The 19269-nt window shown below is 39.2% G+C and overlaps 1 protein-coding gene across 1 annotated transcript in view; it reads left to right on the forward strand.

Moving 5' to 3' along the window:
* LOC138351700 (trichohyalin-like) overlaps positions 1-19269 on the forward strand; it is a 272069-nt gene that overhangs the window by 144447 nt on the left and 108353 nt on the right. The gene's annotated exons all lie outside the window — the stretch shown is intronic.

Raw genomic sequence — 19269 nt, forward strand, 5'->3', positions numbered from 1 at the left:
CCAGTGTCTGCCTGGTGTGACATGACTACTGACGGAGGTGAGTAATCTCTCCCACAGGGAGGGACGGCTGCTGTCTGCCTGGTGTGACATGACTACTGACGGAGGTGAGTAATCTCTCCCACAGGGAGGGACGGCCAGTGTCTGCCTGGTGTGACATGACTACTGACGGAGGTGAGTAATCTCTCCCACAGGGAGGGACGGCTGGTGTCTGCCTGGTGTGACATGACTACTGACGGAGGTGAGTAATCTCCCCCACAGTGAGGGACGGCCAGTGTCTGCCTGGTGTGACATGACTACTGACGGAGGTGAGTAATCTCTCCCACAGTGAGGGACGGCTGGTGTCTGCCTGGTATGACATGACTACTGACGGAGGTCAGCTGTCTCTCCTGCTGCAGTCGTAATGGAGGTATTATTAGTTGTAGTGATGGTCACAGTTACCACTTTAGGGAAGTTTTTGTGGGAAAAACTTCCTACCAGTAAGTCAAATCAACTGACCACAACATGGAACTAATAAATTATTATAACTATGCTGGTTGAACAACTTTGTCCGGTTTTAGATAATCATTACCGTGTAGAGTGTAATATGTTCTGTGTCCGGCAACCATTACCATCCAGAGTGCAATACGTTCTGTATCCGGCAACCATTACCATCCAGAGTGCAATATGTTCTGTATCCGGCAAGCATTACCATCCAGAGTGCAATATGTTCTGTATCCGGCAACCATTACCATCCAGAGTGCAATATGTTCTGTATCCGGCAACTATTATTATACAGAGTGCAATATGTTCTGTATCCGGCAACCATTACCATCCAAAGTGCAGTATGTTCTGTATCCGGCAACCATTACCATCCAGAGTGCAATATGTTCTGTATCCGGCAACCATTACCATCCAGAGTGCAATATGTTCTGTGTCCGGCAACCATTACCATCCAGAGTGCAGTATGTTCTGTATCCGGCAAGCATTACCATCCAGAGTGCAATATGTTCTGTATCCGGCAACCATTATCATCCAGAGTGCAATATGTTCTGTATCCGGCAACCATAACCATCCAGAGTGCAATATGTTCTGTATCCCGCAACCATTATCATCCAGAGTGCAATATGTTCTGTATCCGGCAACCATAACCATCCAGAGTGCAATATGTTCTGTATCCGGCAACCATTATCATCCAGAGTGCAATATGTTCTGTATCCGGCAACCATTACCATCCACAGTGCAATATGTTCTGTATCCGGCAACCATTACCATCCAGAGTGCAATATGTTCTGTATCCGGCAACCATTACCATCCAGAGTGCAATATGTTCTGTATCCGGCAACTATTACCATTCAGAGTGCAATATGTTCTGCATAAGAACATATGAATGGTTGTCGAGGACACTTGGTGTCAATTGCCGACTAGACAAATATTGCAAATCAAATGCATTATCTTTCATAGATAACTGGGAACACTTCTAGGGAAGAAATGACATGTATGCTCAGGATGGGGTGCGGAAGTTTTTTTTTTTCTTGTATCGTGATATTCTTGTACTATATCCGTCAACTTTAAACTGACTCGTGATGGATCTCCTGAGGAAGGACTTGCTTAGCTAACATGCTAAGTGTAGTAAGCAGTTAATTCCCTACGTTAGAGACCATAGAACAATTGACTAGGCGCAAGCAAACGCCGAGACCTCACAATTTCCATTCTTGCGAAATTCCAAGTATGGAATTTCCCTCACTTTGGCCGTCGACCTTCGAAAATCGCCGGAGCGAATCTAACACGTAGGTCACTGGTTCTCACAATGTATTATTTGTTGTGTGGTGCTATGAATTCAGCCCAAATCTCATGAAGCAGTCTCAAATGAATAGCAATAATTATTTCAGGCAACATAGCAGAACATAATGTAAATCAGTAAAATGTGTGGAGTGTAACGAAAAGACAGTGTTCAACATAACAACACCGTTTATTCAACAAAACTAACTACTACAACAATGAATAATATCAATGATGTTAGTTAAAAGCCTTCCTGTGACACCTTTACGAAAGCTAGACACCAGCCACGAGTATGACTACAGGTTCCTTCCTGCAATCGTGTTGTGCTACATAAATTAACTAATTTGAACATACTGAGTGATCACAGAGAAATCAATCAATGCTCTCTGCTACTCTGCGTTGCCTCCCTCAATCTTTACAGTTAAACGGCTACTACTCGCTCTAACTACTTCCACGAATGTGCTATAACGGCCATTGTAACATATTTGGAATGTATATGACCTATGCTCTCCAACGAGCCTAATCACGGGATGTTTCGAGTAAGGGTTACCAAATCCTGTCCGAGTGCACGGCTATTCACGTGCCCTGTGCACAGCGAGCTTCACGTGCCCACACACTAGTAGGAGGTTTAGCTGGTGTAAACTCATTCTCTGACTAATGGTTCATCAATCAAAGGCTGGGGTTGTTACTGTTGCGAACTCGCTGGAACCTGTGGTTGGAGGGGTTTGTCTGGGTTTAAACTGTTAGTAGATATTGGTATGGGAATTTACATGGAGAAATGAGGTAATGAAAGTATGTGTTTGGGGGGGGGGGAACAAATTGGCAAAACGATCACTGAAAAAGAAGGGCCTCAAAATAACGATACACTCAGGGTATATTACACGAACAGTAGGAGTCTGAGAAACAAAATAAACAATTTAAATGCTCTTGTCTGCACAGAAAAAATAGATATTATTGCACTTATAGAAACATGGATGAATGTAGAAAATAGAGATCTATTAGCTAAATAACAAATAAACGGATTTAAACGTTTTCACACAGATAGATATATTAGACGAGGAGGGAGATTAGCCATATATGTTAGGGAAAAATTGAAATGTAGACCCAAAGAAGGAATCAAAACTGAGTCACACACAGAAACTATCTGCCTAGAATTAAAGGAAAAAGATAAAAATCTTATGATAGGATTTAAATACAGGCCACCAAACTTAGACAGAATGGAAGCAAAGCAACTATGGCATGAAATATCTAGAGCAACTATGTCAAACAATACACGTGCCATGGGTGACTTTAATTTTAGTGGAATAAACTGGATTAACAGAACAGGGAATAATGAAGCAGAAGATTTTCTAGAATTAATTGACGATTGCTTTCATAAGCAACACATTAAGGAACCAACATGGGAAATAATATTTTAGACTTAGTGTTAACTAACAGGGAAACACAAATTAATGATATCGAAATAGGGAGGAGTGGGGAGGAGCAGGCAGGCAGGAAGGTCCAGGAAGGCATGCAGGCCCAGGAGAGTAAGGTAGGCCTAGGAGGCTGCCGAGGAGGAGGTAGGCTGTGGACGACTTTGTAGTCGTCCACAGTGTCGACGACTACAGTGTGTGTAGTGTGTAGGCTGTGTTTCTTTGAACAGCGATCACAAAGAAATCAAATTTAGTATAAAATGGAATAGATTTGTAGGGGAAAATTTTGTTATAGGTGCCAGATTTTCGAAAAGCTGATTTTAATGGTCTAAGAAATTTTTTGGGTGAAATAGATTTGGAACGTCCTGGGCATTGGGGGTGGGCCGGTCTTGGAGTGAAACGTGTACCTAGGAATGGGTGATGTAAAAAGGAGTTTTGTTGTGGATTCAAAATATAACTTATTATAAAATATTCTAAGCAAAGCACAGAAACTTAGTATACCATACAAATTGATTAGATCGAATAATAATGACCCGAAATGAATAACAAAGTATCTAAAGAACCTTATAGGTGGAAAGATAGCATGGTACAAAAGTTTTATGAATAGGGAAGTCAGTTTAGATCAGCAATTCGTACAACTGGTTAGAAATATTAAGAAAGAGATAAGGAGGGCAAAAAACTATGATGTTCACATAGCAGGGTTAAGCAAACACAAATCCTAAAAAAATTTTTTAGTTATTTCAAACAAATATTACAGAAAGGATAGGTCTATTAAAACCCGAGAAGGGTCAGATAACTGATAATGACGCAGATATGAGTAGTATTTTTAATAAATATTTTATCTCTGTATTTACTAAAGAGGAACTTAACATTATCCCTTCAGCCGAACAAGTCTATGTGGGTGGGGAAGAAGACAGGTTGACTAGTTTAGCAGTTACCAGGGAGGATGATATTAAACAAATATTGACACTCAAGCCAAACGTTTCCCCTGGGCCAGACGAAGTGTTTGCCAGGGCATTTTTGCCCGAAACGCTGTGCGAATTAGTGGCTTTAGGTATTGTATTTATTAGCTCTATCTATAAATCCAACATTATGTTTGCAGCTCATTTTCTATGTATGTACTTTTACCTGAATAAATAATTGAATTGAATTGAATTGAATTAAGGAATGCAAAGAGGAGCTTTGCGAGCTTTTCCATATTTAGTAAATCATCAGAGTCAGGCAGAGTGCCAGAGTCTTGGAAGTTCCCTAATGTGGTTCCAATTTTCAAGCAAGGAGATAGACCACTTTCATCAAATTATCGGCCAGTTAGCCTAACGTCTATTGTGGGAAAATTACTTGAATCGATAATTGTAAATACCATTCGTCCTAATCTTGAAAAACATAAATTAATAAAGCATTCACAACATGGTTTTACTGATGGCTGATCATTCACTTGAGAAAAGCTAGGACTAAAAAGAATATATGAATGAAGATAACTGCAAAAGGCCTATTGGCCCATATGAGGCGGCTCCTATTTATATCCACTATTTATATCCAATATATATATATATATATATATATATATATATATATATATATATATATATATATATATATATATATATATGCAAACAAGCCTAAATGGTCCCCAGGACTATATACAACTGAAAACTCACAACCCCAGAAGTGACTCGAACCCATACTGCCAGGAGCAACGCAACTGGTATGTACAGGGACGCCTTAATCCGCTTGACCATCACGACCGGACAAAAGGAAGTGATAGCCTAAGCTATTTGAACCACTTCCCCGCCGGCACTCGGATAGTGATCTTGGGCATAGCATTTTATCAAATCACCTCATTCTTTGGGGCAACACGTGAGGAACACACATATATATATATATATATTATATATATATATATATATATATATATATATATATATATATATATATATATATATATATATATATGTATATATATATATATATAATGTTCGCATTTGTGTTCCTCACGTGTGCCCCAAAGAATGAGGTGATTTGGTGAAATGCTATGCCCAAGATTACCATCCGAGTTGCCGTCGGGGAAGTGGCTCAAATAGCCTCGGCTATCACTTCCTTTTGACGGCCGTGATGGTCAAGTGGATTAAGGCGCCCTGTAGTTACCAGTTGCGTTGCTTCTGGGAGTATGGGTTCGAGTCACTTCTGGGGTGTGAGTTTTCATTTGCATATAGTCCTGGGGACCATTGAGGCTTGTTCGCATTTGTGTTCCTCACGTGTGCCCCAAAGAATGAGGTGATTTGGTGAAATGCTATGCCCAAGATTACCATCCGAGTTGCCGTCGGGGAAGTGGCTCAAATAGCCTCGGCTATCACTTCCTTTTGACGGCCGTGATGGTCAAGTGGATTAAGGCGCCCTGTAGTTTAGAGTTGCGTTGCTTCTGGGAGTATGGGTTCGAGTCACTTCTGGGGTGTGAGTTTTCATTATTCATATATATATATATATATATATATATATATATATATATATATATATATATATATATATATATATATATATGTCGTACCTAGTAGCCAGAACGCACTTCTCGGCCTACTATGCAAGGCCCGATTTGCTTAATAAGCCAAGTTTTCATGAATTAATATATTTTCTCTATTTTTTTCTTATGAAATGATAAACCTACCCATTTCATTATGTATGTGGTCAACTTTTTGTTATTGAACTTAAAATTAACGTAGATATATGACCGAACCTAACCAACCCTACCTAACCTAACCTAAGCAATCTTTATAGGTTAGGTTAGGTTGGGTAGCCGAAAAAGTTACGTTAGGTTAGGTTAGGTAGGTTAGGTAGTCGAAAAACAATTATTTCATGAAAACTTAGCTTATTAGGCAAATCGGGCCTTGCATAGTAGACTAAAAAGTGCGTTCTGGCTACTAGGTACGACATATATATATATATATATATATATAACTGAAAACTCACACCCCAGAAGTGACTCGAACCCATACTCCCAGATGCCACGCAACTGGTATGTACAAGACGCCTTAATCCACTTGACCATCACGACCGGACAAAATGAGGTGATAGCCGAGGCTATTTGAACCACCCCACCGCCGGCACTCGGATAGTAATCTTGGGCATAGCATTGTTGCATATTGTCCTGGGGACCATTCAGGCTTGTTCGCATTTGTGTTCCTCACGTGTGCCCCAAAGAATGAGGTGATTTGGTAAAATGCTATGCCCAAGATTACTATCCGAGTGCCGGCGGTGGGGTGGTTCAAATAGCCTCGGCTATCACCTCATTTTGTCCGGTCGTGATGGTCAAGTGGATTAAGGCGTCTTGTACATACCAGTTGCGTGGCATCTGGGAGTATGGGTTCGAGTCACTTCTGGGGTGTGAGTTTTCAGTTGCATATTGTCCTGGGGACCATTCAGGCTTGTTCGCATTTGTGTTCCTCACGTGTGCCCCAAAGAATGAGGTGATTTGGTAAAATGCTATGCCCAAGATTACTATCCGAGTGCCGGCGGTGGGGTGGTTCAAATAGCCTCGGCTATCACCTCATTTTGTCCGGTCGTGATGGTCAAGTGGATTAAGGCGTCTTGTACATACCAGTTGCGTGGCATCTGGGAGTATGGGTTCGAGTCACTTCTGGGGTGTGAGTTTTCAGTTGCATATTGTCCTGGGGACCATTCAGGCTTGTTCGCATTTGTGTTCCTCACGTGTGCCCCAAAGAATGAGGTGATTTGGTAAAATGCTATGCCCAAGATTACTATCCGAGTGCCGGCGGTGGGGTGGTTCAAATAGCCTCGGCTATCACCTCATTTTGTCCGGTCGTGATGGTCAAGTGGATTAAGGCGTCTTGTACATACCAGTTGCGTGGCATCTGGGAATATGGGTTCGAGTCACTTCTGGGGTGTGAGTTTTCAGTTGCATATTGTCCTGGGGACCATTCAGGCTTGTTCGCATTTGTGTTCCTCACGTGTGCCCCAAAGAATGAGGTGATTTGGTAAAATGCTATGCCCAAGATTACTATCCGAGTGCCGGCGGTGGGGTGGTTCAAATAGCCTCGGCTATCACCTCATTTTGTCCGGTCGTGATGGTCAAGTGGATTAAGGCGTCTTGTACATACCAGTTGCGTGGCATCTGGGAGTATGGGTTCGAGTCACTTCTGGGGTGTGAGTTTTCAGTTGCATATTGTCCTGGGGACCATTCAGGCTTGTTCGCATTTGTGTTCCTCACGTGTGCCCCAAAGAATGAGGTGATTTGGTAAAATGCTATGCCCAAGATTACTATCCGAGTGCCGGCGGTGGGGTGGTTCAAATAGCCTCGGCTATCACCTCATTTTGTCCGGTCGTGATGGTCAAGTGGATTAAGGCGTCTTGTACATACCAGTTGCGTGGCATCTGGGAGTATGGGTTCGAGTCACTTCTGGGGTGTGAGTTTTCAGTTGCATATTGTCCTGGGGACCATTCAGGCTTGTTCGCATTTGTGTTCCTCACGTGTGCCCCAAAGAATGAGGTGATTTGGTAAAATGCTATGCCCAAGATTACTATCCGAGTGCCGGCGGTGGGGTGGTTCAAATAGCCTCGGCTATCACCTCATTTTGTCCGGTCGTGATGGTCAAGTGGATTAAGGCGTCTTGTACATACCAGTTGCGTGGCATCTGGGAGTATGGGTTCGAGTCACTTCTGGGGTGTGAGTTTTCAGTTGCATATTGTCCTGGGGACCATTCAGGCTTGTTCGCATTTGTGTTCCTCACGTGTGCCCCAAAGAATGAGGTGATTTGGTAAAATGCTATGCCCAAGATTACTATCCGAGTGCCGGCGGTGGGGTGGTTCAAATAGCCTCGGCTATCACCTCATTTTGTCCGGTCGTGATGGTCAAGTGGATTAAGGCGTCTTGTACATACCAGTTGCGTGGCATCTGGGAGTATGGGTTCGAGTCACTTCTGGGGTGTGAGTTTTCAGTTGCATATTGTCCTGGGGACCATTCAGGCTTGTTCGCATATATATATATATATATATATATATATATATATATATATATATATATATATATATATATATATATATATATATATATATATATATATATATATATATATATATATATTATTAAATATGACGGAAAAAGTAAGATTAATAATTCTAACACAAATTTTCTCAATCTTTCAAACATTTCTTTTCACTGTTGGAGGTAAATCAAAAATTAAATCAAGTTTTTTTTTTCAAGTCAAAATTAAATCAAGTTTTCATGAATTAATATATTTTCTCTATTTTTTTCTTATGAAATGATAAACCTACCCATTTCATTATGTATGTGGTCAACTTTTTGTTATTGAACTTAAAATTAACGTAGATATATGACCGAACCTAACCAACCCTACCTAACCTAACCTAAGCAATCTTTATAGGTTAGGTTAGGTTGGGTAGCCGAAAAAGTTACGTTAGGTTAGGTTAGGTAGGTTAGGTAGTCGAAAAACAATTATTTCATGAAAACTTAGCTTATTAGGCAAATCGGGCCTTGCATAGTAGACTAAAAAGTGCGTTCTGGCTACTAGGTACGACATATATATATATATATATATATATATATATATATATATATATATATATATATATATATATATATATATATATATATATATATATATATATATATATATATATATATATATATTATTAAATATGACGGAAAAAGTAAGATTAATAATTCTAACACAAATTTTCTCAATCTTTCGTACATTTCTTTTCACTGTTGGAGGTAAATCAAAAATCAATTCTCCAAAATTCATTTTTATTTCTAGTCTGACGCGACACGAGCACGTTTCGTAAAACTTATTACATTTTCAAAGAATTTAGTTTACAAATACACAACTGAATAGAACTTACGCATCTCCGACTTTGTTTATATCTGCATTTGAGAGAGGTGGATGGGGTGAGGTGGCATTAATAGGGTATTAATTTCATCAACACAAGACAGAACAAGAGGTGGCATTAATAGGGTATTAATTTCATCAACACAAGACAGAACCACGAAACAATGGGTATTGAATAGAAGTGTTTGTAGAAAGCCTATTGGTCCATATTTCTTGATGCTTCTATATTGGAGCGGAGTCTTGAGGTGGGTAGAATATAGTTGTGCAATAATTGGCTGTTGATTGCTGGTGTTGACTTCTTGATGTGTAGTGCCTCGCAAACGTCAAGCCGCCTGCTATCGCTGTATCTATCGATGATTTCTGTGTTGTTTACTAGGATTTCTCTGGCGATGGTTTGGTTGTGGGAAGAGATTATATGTTCCTTAATGGAGCCCTGTTGCTTATGCATCGTTAAACGCCTAGAAAGAGATGTTGTTGTCTTGCCTATATACTGGGTTTTTTGGAGCTTACAGTCCCCAAGTGGGCATTTGAAGGCATAGACGACGTTAGTCTCTTTTAAAGCGTTCTGTTTTGTGTCTGGAGAGTTTCTCATGAGTAGGCTGGCCGTTTTTCTGGTTTTATAGTAAATCGTCAGTTGTATCCTCTGATTTTTGTCTGTAGGGATAACGTTTCTATTAACAATATCTTTCAGGACCCTTTCCTCCGTTTTATGAGCTGTGGAAAAGAAGTTCCTGTAAAATAGTCTAATAGGGGGTATAGGTGTTGTGTTAGTTGTCTCTTCAGAGGTTGCATGGCTTTTCACTTTTTCATGTTGTTAGTTTCTTGATAATCCTTGTTTCAGTGCTGAGGTGAAACAGACCAACATCACCTCAGCACTGAAACAAGGATTATCAAGAAACTAACAACATTATATGGAGGACCTATGGCAATTCCACGACCAAGAGATGGCTTCCTGAACCTTGCAGGAATTAACCTCACTGAGGACCAAGTCACTCTCCTAAATCTGGGCATAAACTGTCATGTTATGTCCAGACCGAGTGAGATGGCCCGGAAAGTAGAGTTGGAAATTCTGTTGGACGACATATTCGACCTCGAGACACAAAAGAAGGTCACTACCAAAGATGCCTTACAAGCAGAACTTATTGCAGAAGGAGGAAAGAATCGAGGCAACTACAGAAGCACCATACTGTCCCCCGAGCTTAAAGCGGCAGCTAAAAGCCTTCGTGAGAACAAGGAGATAGTTGTCAGGAGAGGTGACAAGTCGCCAATATATGTCATTCTTAAAAAAAACGAATATCTGGCGAAAATGAACATCATACTCTCTGACCAAACTAAGTTCCAAAGGGTAACGAAGGACACTACAGCCGAATTAAAAGCAAAGGTCAACAAACTGATCGAAACTGTGAACGCCAAGAAATCCGGACTCCACCTGCCAAAGATCATTGGGGAATATAAACCTGGATATGCGTATGGAAATGTCAAGACGCACAAGCCTGGAAACCCACTTCGGCCAATCATTAGCCAGATACCCACACCCACGTACAGACTGGCGAAGCGACTCAACGGCCTGCTGACTCCTTATGTTCCTTGCGCCTTCAGCCTGAAGTCTCCAAAGGAATTTGTTGACTTACTGCGGGGCACACGGGCCACAGGGATAAGAGCCTCGTTGGACGTAGAATCGCTATTTACCAACGTACCTGTGGACGAGACAATCGGAATGATAGCCGACAGAGTGTATCGTGATCCAGCCTGTACTCCTCTTGACATACCAGAAAATATTCTGAGGAAACTACTCCAAGCTTGTACTAAAGAGGCACCCTTCTTGAGCCCGGATGGGCACATGTATAAGCAAGTAGATGGGGTCGCCATGGGTTCTCCCCTAGGTGTCCTGTTTGCAAACTTCTACATGGGTACCATCGAGCAAAAAGTCTTAGTCGACATGAACTTGAAACCGGCCATATACTGCAGGTATGTTGACGACATTTTTACACAGGTACCTGATGACAGACATCTGCAGGAGCTGAAGGAGGCATTTGAGCAGAGTTCCGTGCTGCGTTTCACTTACGAGATGGAAAAGGATGGGAAGCTGCCCTTTCTAGATGTAACAGTCATGGAAAAGGGCGGAGGTTTCCACACTGCAGTCTACACTAAGGAAACAAACATAGGAATGTGCCTAAATGCCAACAGCGACTGCCCTGACAGGTACAAGAGGAGTGTTGTTAACGCATATGTCGACCGTGCTCTCAGCCACAGCTCAGAATGGAAGCAAGTCGACGAAGAACTCTGTAGGGTAAGGCAGGTCCTAGTCAATAACGGCTTCTCCAATGGTTTCGTCGAAGACATCATAAGAAGGAAAGTGAAAAGCCATGCAACCTCTGAAGAGACAACTAACACAACACCTATACCCCCTATTAGACTATTTTACAGGAACTTCTTTTCCACAGCTCATAAAACGGAGGAAAGGGTCCTGAAAGATATTGTTAATAGAAACGTTATCCCTACAGACAAAAATCAGAGGATACAACTGACGATTTACTATAAAACCAGAAAAACGGCCAGCCTACTCATGAGAAACTCTCCAGACACAAAACAGAACGCTTTAAAAGAGACTAACGTCGTCTATGCCTTCAAATGCCCACTTGGGGACTGTAAGCTCCAAAAAACCCAGTATATAGGCAAGACAACAACATCTCTTTCTAGGCGTTTAACGATGCATAAGCAACAGGGCTCCATTAAGGAACATATAATCTCTTCCCACAACCAAACCATCGCCAGAGAAATCCTAGTAAACAACACAGAAATCATCGATAGATACAGCGATAGCAGGCGGCTTGACGTTTGCGAGGCACTACACATCAAGAAGTCAACACCAGCAATCAACAGCCAATTATTGCACAACTATATTCTACCCACCTCAAGACTCCGCTCCAATATAGAAGCATCAAGAAATATGGACCAATAGGCTTTCTACAAACACTTCTATTAAATACCCATTGTTTCTGTTCTGTCTTGTGTTGATACTTTTAATACCCTATTAATATCAACTCTTGTTCTGTCTTGTGTTAATGCCACATCACCCCTCCCACCTCACTCAAATGTAGATATAAAATCGGAGATACGTAAGTTCTATTCAGTTGTGTATTTGTGAACTAAAGTCTTTGAAAATGTAATAAGTTTTACGAAACGCGCCCGTGTCGCGTCAGACTAGAAATAAAAATGAATTTTGGAGAATTAATTTTTGATTTACCTCCAACAGTGAAGCGTAATGTACGAAAGATTGAGAAAATTCGTGTTAGAATTATTAATCTTACTTTTTCGGTCATATTTAATAATATATATATATATATATATATATATATATATATATATATATATATATATATATAAATATATAAACTTTATTAATATTGAGACCGTTCACCCTAAAATAAGGTATTTAAGGCATTGTTAAAATCGGTAAATTATTTGATTTAAATATTACTTTAAATAATAAGAACACTACTCGAAAAAATAATATTAAAAAAAGGTCCTTTCATTGTTATACTAAATTTAACAAATATATAATACGAAGTAAAATGTTTTATACATATTATATACTGGACACTATCAAAAATTAAATTATGAATTTATCACAATAAATATTGTTAGAGGTGGTCAAATGTCTAATGCTATATAAAATTAGTCTAAAAATTCTCACAAATTGATTGGTAGAGATCTTATTCGATCACAAATTTTGAAAGCGTTTTGAATACAAATATTACTGAAACTGCTCTTATAAAAATTACAATGTATTATGAGTATTGTTAATGGACTTTAATATATATATATATATATATATATATATATATATATATATATATATATATATATATATATATATATATATATATATATATATATATATATATATATATATACATATATATATATATATATATATATATATATATATATATATATATATATATATATATATATATATATATATATATATATATATATATATATATATATATATATATATATATATATATACATATATATATATATATATATATATATATATATATATATATATATATATATATATATATATATATATATATATATATATATATATATATATATATATATATATACACATATATACATTTGATGGTTACAAGATATACATGGGTTGATACAAAAATAATAATGCAAAAAGGTGCTTAAAGGTTATGGATCTCTTGAAGAACACAACAATGGGAAACATTGATGAATGCCACAGACGGGTTCGATCATTGTTGCAAGTCAAACACTTCTTCGAATTCCTCTGAAGTTGGACTAGTGCCCAAGACGCAACAGGCATTTCCCCTCTGAATCGCAACACTGAGGCGCTGGAACAAGAAACTTTTTGCTCTCTGGTCTTTTGTAGCGCTGATCAATTTGTCCCCCAATTCCTTCTGGAACTTCAATGCACATTTTCCCCACGAACCGAGGGTCTCCGAGCCGATCGGAACAAAGCTGTAGCAGTGTGCTAGACCTCTGTATTTAATAATTTTCTGCGATTCCCTGAAAGAAGCAGCACCACCGCTTTCACGTGTATATATATATATATATATATATATATATATATATATATATATATATATATATATTATATATATATATATATATATATATATATATATATATGTACATAGTAGGCATCCATCAGTCTAAGACCGTGGAGTTGGAGATATGGAGGAGAATCTGTTAACCATGCACAGGTCTCCCCTCTCCACGTTGCTGAAATTATCCAATAGAAAGGCAAATGCCAATACACATGGTTCCAGCAACGTTGCAGGAGCTGCCAGAATGAGGTCGACATCAACAACGAACTGCCTCAGGGGCTCCAACTCCGGATTTTTCCTCGAGGTTGACTCCTGAAGCCTTTCCCAAAAAAGGGGTATGGCCGCAAGGCAGTGGAGGTTTAAAATCAGGGTTTTCCTTCCGCTAGATGGGCTGCCTTCCCAGGCTATCGAGTCCCATCTACCCGGTGCAGCTGGTTTTAAGGCGCCAGAGTCACGCCCTCGCCCCTTCTCCTATCGGTAAAAGCAGTTCCGCCGGACATAAACACTAAGCCACCCGTGCAGGCCAGGAGTTGTACTTGGTTGTCAGAGCCTATTGGAGACGCATGCCGTATAGGAGCATTTTATAGGTCATGGGAGCTCGTCCCCCATTACCACCCCGTGGCTTTGACAACCCCTTGGAACGATATGTACATATCGATATATATATACATATCGATATATATATATATATATATATATATATATATATATATATATATATATATATATATATATATATATCTATATATATATATATATATATATATATATATATATATATATATATATATATATATATATATATATATATATATATATATATATATATATTTCATTGAATATGACCGCATATTCTGTATTTTTTATTTTCTGGTTTAGGGCTTCTATCCCTCTAACTATTTTCTTAGCATCAGGGCTTAATTGAAATAGGAGTTCTCCAAAACTCATTTTCGTACTTTTAAGGTGAAGAAAAGAAGTGATTTACTATAGAGTGTATTACACTTATTTGTATAATTTGCACGACGTTTCGAACCTCCATGGTTCATTCTCAAGTGAACAGATCTTACAATACTAGTTGATTTTATACCCGCATTAGGTCAGGTGATAATACAATGAAGGTGAAAACATGGGGGGATACATAAGGGATAAACATAGGGGCTGCAGAAGGCTTATTGGCCCATACGAGGCATCTCCTATCTAAACACAAAGATTAATCCAGTGTAATTGGCCTGTTATGTTGGACATTGTCTTCTGTGTTGGCATCGATATGTTCTTGTCTTGTCCTTACTCTCATGGTGGGTAGAGTAAATAGTTCCGTGATTTGGGTGTTCATGGTAGGTCGCTCTATTCTTATGTGAATTGCCTCAAGAATTTGTAATCTTCTTGAATCTTGGGTTTTGTCTATTATGCAAGTATTCTTGTTCAACATTTCTCTTGTTAGAGTAATGTCATGGGCTTGTCTCATGTGATTCCTAGGGGCACCAGATTGAAGATGGCATGTCAAACGCCTCGTCAGCTTGGTCGACGTCATACCTATGTACTTACATTGAAGGTTACATCCTTCGTGGGGGCAAGTGTACATGTATACAACGCTTGACTGCTGTAGAGGGTTCTCCGTCGGCTTCGGGCTGTTTTTGATAAGGAGTTCGGAAGTCTTCTTGGTTTTGTAGAATATTATCAGGTTTATGTTTTGGTTAGGAGTAGTGCTTTTTACTCCTTTACGGATTATTTCTTTCATTATTCTTTCCTCTTTTATATGTTCACTGTGCATGGTTGATTTGTAATATAATTTTATTGGGGGTGTTGTGGTTTCTGTTCTAGGTTCTGAATTATACCAACGGTCCAAGTGTCTTCTTATAGCAGCGTTTATTTCCGCGTTGCTATATCCGTTGTTCACCAATACCTGAGTTACTCTTTCAAACTCTCTACTCACGTTGCTCCATTCAGAGCAGTGGGTAAGCGCTCGACGAATATAAGCATTGAGAACACTGGCTTTGTATCTTTGGGGGCACTCACTTCTACCGTTCAGGCATAATCCTATGTTGGTGGGCTTGGTATATACGTTGGTGCTTAAAGAGGCTCCTGTTTTTGTTATTAGTACATCCAAAAATGGCAGACTGTTATTTTCACTATTTTCATGTGTAAATCGGAGTACTGACTCTCTCTCTAGGTGTCTTTTTAGGTCAATTAGTTCATCTGAGTCTTTTACTATTACGAATATGTCATCTACATAACGGCAGTATACAGTTGGTTTTGGTCTGCTACTGAAGACCCTATCTTCGATGGTTCCCATATAAAAATTAGCAAATAAAACTCCTAAGGGGGAGCCCATTGCTACTCCGTCTATTTGTAAATACATGTCTCCTTGTGGACTGATGAAAGGGGCTTCCTTTGTACATGCTTCGAGAAGACTTTTCAAGTGTGGCTCAGGTATGTCTAATTTGGGGGTGCTCTCGTCTCTGTATACTCTGTCCAGTATCATTCCTATGGTTGTGTCGACTGGGACGTTGGTAAAAAGGGATTCAACGTCCAGGGAAGCGATGATTCCATCGGGCTGGGTAGATTTGATCAATTCTAGGAAATCTGCTGATGATTGTAGACTAAACTTACTTGGAGTGTATGGAGTTAGGAGTTCATTGAGTTTCTTTGCCAGGTGATAAGTTGGGGTTGGTATTTGGCTGATTATAGGGCGTAGTGGGTTACCTGGTTTATGCGTCTTAACATTGCCGTAGGCATATCCTAAGCCATAGTCGCCTTGAAGTTTATTGAAATGCACACTACCTTTCTTTGCGTTGATTGCTGTAATTGTTTTGTTTACTTTCCGCTTAAGGTCTTCTACGGGGTTCCTCGTGATTCGTTGAAATTTGGAGTCGTCACTTAGGATGTCGCTAATTTTGTTCATGTATTCATGGGTAGGAATCAATACATATGCTGCTGTTTTGTCGGCTTTTCTTATTGTCACGTCTTTCAGATTTTTTAGTTGTTTCGCTGCTTCTTTGAGTCGTGGGGTTAAGATTGTAGATGAATATGTTCCTCGTTTTTTCCCTGCTTCTGCAAGTAGTTCAGCTTGAAGTGTGTCAGTGGTGATGACTTTTTTGTTGTCTTCTAGCTTATGGATATCGTGCAGAAGCATTTCGATTTCCAGGCGTTTTTGATGCATCTTTGGTTTAGATAAGAATTGACAATTTAGACCAAGATTTAAGAGGTCTCGTTGGTCCTGGGTAAGATCATAAGAAGTCAGGTTAAAGTAGCCATCTTTAGGACGAGGGATTTTTAGCTGTCCACCGTTTAGGGATGTTAACTTACGGAGTGTCTTTGTTTCTACAAGAGTTTTATGTTGTTGTTTCAGGTTAAATAGTTCACTGTTGATGGTTTGCTTGAGTTGGATAGGGATGTCGTACTGGGTCCATTTGTTTAACAGATGCTCCGCCTGCTCTATAAAGGTTTGGAGGGCTTCCTTCTTCTTGTTTAGTTGATGCCGAATGAGCTCTTGCCTATACCTATAGGTAAACTCTGTATTGCGGACTGCTGGGTCATGTGGGTTTATATTGGTGTACATATACAACGGATATAGCAACGCGGAAATAAACGCTGCTATAAGAAGACACTTGGACCGTTGGTATAATTCAGAACCTAGAACAGAAACCACAACACCCCCAATAAAATTATATTACAAATCAACCATGCACAGTGAACATATAAAAGAGGAAAGAATAATGAAAGAAATAATCCGTAAAGGAGTAAAAAGCACTACTCCTAACCAAAACATAAACCTGATAATATTCTACAAAACCAAGAAGACTTCCGAACTCCTTATCAAAAACAGCCCGAAGCCGACGGAGAACCCTCTACAGCAGTCAAGCGTTGTATACATGTACACTTGCCCCCACGAAGGATGTAACCTTCAATGTAAGTACATAGGTATGACGTCGACCAAGCTGACGAGGCGTTTGACATGCCATCTTCAATCTGGTGCCCCTAGGAATCACATGAGACAAGCCCATGACATTACTCTAACAAGAGAAATGTTGAACAAGAATACTTGCATAATAGACAAAACCCAAGATTCAAGAAGATTACAAATTCTTGAGGCAATTCACATAAGAATAGAGCGACCTACCATGAACACCCAAATCACGGAACTATTTACTCTACCCACCATGAGAGTAAGGACAAGACAAGAACATATCGATGCCAACACAGAAGACAATGTCCAACATAACAGGCCAATTACACTGGATTAATCTTTGTGTTTAGATAGGAGATGCCTCGTATGGGCCAATAAGCCTTCTGCAGCCCCTATGTTTATCCCTTATGTATCCCCCCATGTTTTCACCTTCATTGTATTATCACCTGACCTAATGCGGGTATAAAATCAACTAGTATTGTAAGATCTGTTCACTTGAGAATGAACCATGGAGGTTCGAAACGTCGTGCAAATTATACAAATAAGTGTAATACACTCTATAGTAAATCACTTCTTTTCTTCACCTTAAAAGTACGAAAATGAGTTTTGGAGAACTCCTATTTCAATTAAGCCCTGATGCTAAGAAAATAGTTAGAGGGATAAAAGCCCTAAACCAGAAAATAATAAATACAGAATATGCGGTCATATTCAATGAAACATGTTTGAAAGAAAACCTGCTGCCAGTATACACCAATATATATATATATATATATATATATATATATATATATATATATATATATATATATATATATATATATATATATATATATATATATATATATATATATATATATATTGTGACGGTAACGCGTTGGTGTTCGGCTGTTCAAAAGCTAGGGGTATGGCCTCGTCACATATAGAAAAAAAAATAGAAAATCTGGAACTTCGTCTGTGGTAAGGTAAGGAAAAGACACACAAAACACAAGTAAATTTTAACAATGAAATTTTAATTACGTTAAAGAAAGCAAAACATGAATAAAATGGACATACAAATTCGTATAATAAAATCAATCAAAATAATAAGAATAATCAAATGGCAAAATGAAAAGTTACGTTAAGACAAGTGAACAAATAACCAGTGTATGGCAAACAAAGTAAATAGGTGCCGGAATATTGGCTTCAAGCTATCACCTCTCTTAGTACACGTAAGCCTGGGGCTTAGTCTACCAACGAGACGTGTTAACTTGTCGAAAGCACGGGATATTCTGAAGACTGAGGTCGTGGCGGCCCCAGACATCAAGTAGTATGGTGGGTAGAGTGCAGTTGCAGCTGGACCCACAGCCAATCAGCGAGGAGCCGGCGACAAGACAGGTAGTTTGGTGGTTCGAGGTGGAGCAGGTGTTCCTGGCTGCATACGTTTTGCTCTCTGGCAAACCTTGGAGATGTTGTTGTCGTTGTTGGATATTTCTTCCATACTAGTTTTATAGATTTGTAGCGACGTATTTTTGGAGGGAAGAGCAGGCTCAATCTACTGAAGGAGATTATCGTCACAACTCTCCCCAGAAGCCTGCGGTTCTGGAAGAAATACGTTGGTATGTGGTGGAGTAATAGATGGAGTCACTTCTACTTCATAAACTCTGGAGAGGGCATCGGCTATGATGTTGTCGGAATCTTGGTATAGCGTGTCTCCAGGTTGAATTTCTGCAGTTATCAAGCCCATAGTAGAAGACGTTGAG

This window comes from Procambarus clarkii, chromosome 50, assembly GCF_040958095.1.
Source record: "Procambarus clarkii isolate CNS0578487 chromosome 50, FALCON_Pclarkii_2.0, whole genome shotgun sequence".
Classification (NCBI taxonomy): Eukaryota; Metazoa; Arthropoda; class Malacostraca; order Decapoda; family Cambaridae; genus Procambarus; species Procambarus clarkii.